The sequence below is a fragment of the Choloepus didactylus genome, chromosome 10 (genome assembly GCF_015220235.1).
Source record: "Choloepus didactylus isolate mChoDid1 chromosome 10, mChoDid1.pri, whole genome shotgun sequence".
Taxonomy (NCBI): domain Eukaryota; kingdom Metazoa; phylum Chordata; class Mammalia; order Pilosa; family Megalonychidae; genus Choloepus; species Choloepus didactylus.
Genome location: NC_051316.1, coordinates 4,833,266 through 4,835,830, shown reverse-complemented (window position 1 = coordinate 4,835,830; position 2,565 = coordinate 4,833,266). Strand labels below are relative to the sequence as shown.

General features: G+C 34.9%; 1 pseudogene; it reads right to left on the bottom strand.

The window, feature by feature from the left end:
• Window positions 1-268: 268 nt before the first annotated feature.
• LOC119545467 lies at window positions 269-2,364 on the bottom strand (annotated as a pseudogene).
• Window positions 2,365-2,565: the final 201 nt, after the last annotated feature.

Sequence of the window (2,565 nt, the reverse complement as noted above, 5' to 3'; positions counted from 1 at the left end):
ACATTCAATCAAAAGTTTCCACCCATCAAGAATAGATTAAGAGATTATAGCTCTTCTGGGGTCCACAACAGTTTCAAACCAGCAGACTTAATATTTGTGAAACTTTTTAATGTTTTCTTACATACTGAGGTTATGAAATGCAGCTGGCTTTATACAAAAAATTGATAAAATCCCTTGGCTGACAAGTTGTGTGTATGATGGTGAGAAGGTTGCAGGTTCAAGTTGTAGTCTGCATTTGGGGATGAGTTGAGTCCCAGAGTCTTATATCTCATGAGGAATCTCCCTTTGATCTTAGCACCTTCTTAGCTGAATCTTTTACATCATTGTTTCTCAAACTGTTTATCAATGGATTCAGCACTGGCATGTGTTGTAGGATAATATCTCTACTAAGGAATCTGAAAATGAGGTTGTGACTCCTTCTCTTTATGTAAGGATTAGATAGCTGTTGAGCCTTCCTACTCTAAAATACCACCTAAAGTCTTCTGTTTTGATAGTGAACAACCAGTTACTCCTTTTTATATTGAAACATATTTAACAGATCTTTTATACCAAAAATACTCAAGTAAAATTTCCAGGTGATAAAAAGTGGAAAAATCTTACTATAATAAGTGGGACAGATGACTCATATCCTTCAAGTCCTATATTAGAAAATTGTAACTTAAGGAGAAGCCAAAGAGTTAAAAGTTGTGAATATTTTCAAGAAAGCTGAAAACCCTTCTTGACCTTCTTAGAGATAGCTAACATGTAACCATCTTGTCCTCTGTGTGAAAAGAAAACAGAACAGAGCTGTAGCTGTTACTTCAATCATAGATAAGTCATAAGTAATGTAGCAAGGCTGAATTCAGTTTTGATAAAATGTATGCATATGAACATGATATAATGGTTAAATTATAGAATGAAATAAGAAATGTAACAAATTAGTTTTAAAGCAGTATTTTTAATTTTTAATTTTTATATTCATAAAAGGTGAGTTATATCATTCTTATAGAAGTCATAGCTTGACTAGCAGAAATTTTTTCATTAAAGTTTTGTAAACATTCATGGTTAAGTTTGAATCTCTGATAATGCTGTGAATACCCTCCTTTATTTTTATTTCACACATGGCTCACCACCTGTAATTCATCACCCATGGTTCAAACATAAAAATAGAATATGAATTAATTGAATTTACTCTGAATCAAAAGCTCTATAGATGCTCTGTGACTTAGACTAGAGGGGTCTTCTGATCTCATATCCTGCTGCATCTGGAAGGGGCAGAAGTCCTCAGGCTTGGTAATGTATCAAATTATTTTTACATTGTAAACTTATTCCTTTTACCTTAAGTGCTCCTCTAGTAAATATGTACTGAATTTGAGTTATCTTGAATATCCTTTTCTTTTAAACTATTGTCTGTCTCCATAGTCTTATATGAGTTGGAGGTTACTTGATGAAGCCCAAACTAACTGAATCATGACCTAAGTCTCAGGACTTTTCTAAAAGACATCACAGGCTTGAAGTGTAAAAATTTGAAACTGTGACACATGAAAATGGTGTAGAAAACTGAGATAACTTTATCAGTGTGGGAGAATAGAGGTAGCTGGGTTGTGAGTAAATAAAGAGGAATCCCCTGATAGATGATCACAAATGTTAGATGAGAGACACAAGTGGAAAAGGTTTTCTTCCTCCCACTAGAAGAGCAGATCTTTAAGACTGAAAGAAGAATAAAGAAGTTAGAGACAATGATGATCAAACACATAACTTCCTTGGAGATGCCATATGGGGAGACGATCCACTCACTAATTGAGGTATCAGTGCAGGATACCTAAAGGAGGGGAGGGAGGTTACAGAATAATTATTAATAACATTTTTGTCACATTATTTCAGAATAAAGTCAAAGGATATATGAACCAGGGAACTCATGTTGCCACCAATGTAGGATAAGATAATCAGCCCTGTACAGATGTTCTGGGATATCACAACTGTATACAGCAAGGGGTTACAGATGACAACACAGCAGCCATAGGCCATGGAAGCTAAGATAAAGGATTCTATATCTGCAAAAGTACAGAAAAAATAAAACTGCAGGGTGCAGCCATATTAGGAAATTGATTTTTCCTCTAAGAGAAAATTGACCAGCGTTTTAGGAACGATGACTGCAGAATAAAAAAAGGTCAACAAAGGAGAGGTTGCTAAGGAAAAATTACATGGGGTTTGAAGCCAGAGATCAATTCTAATCAACATCATGAAGCCAATGTTCCCTGTTAAAATCATACCAGACAATGTCAGGAGCATGAGGAATAGAATGGCCTGTAATTCAAGGTGAGTTGGAAATCCTAACCAAATAAACTCCATCACCCATCTGTAGCTTCCTTTTATCAGTTTCATACCCCATGTTTTTTTCTTTATTTCCTTTTTTTGAGAATACTGCTATCCTAAAACATTATATTGATGAAAAGAAAAAATAATTAGCATGACTGATGTAAGAGAGGGTTAAGTTTAGCTTTCACATGAAGGCAACATGTAGTAGGGAAAAGGAAAACTAAACAAGATGAGCTAAAATGGGCTGTGCAGTTAAAGGGATGGAGA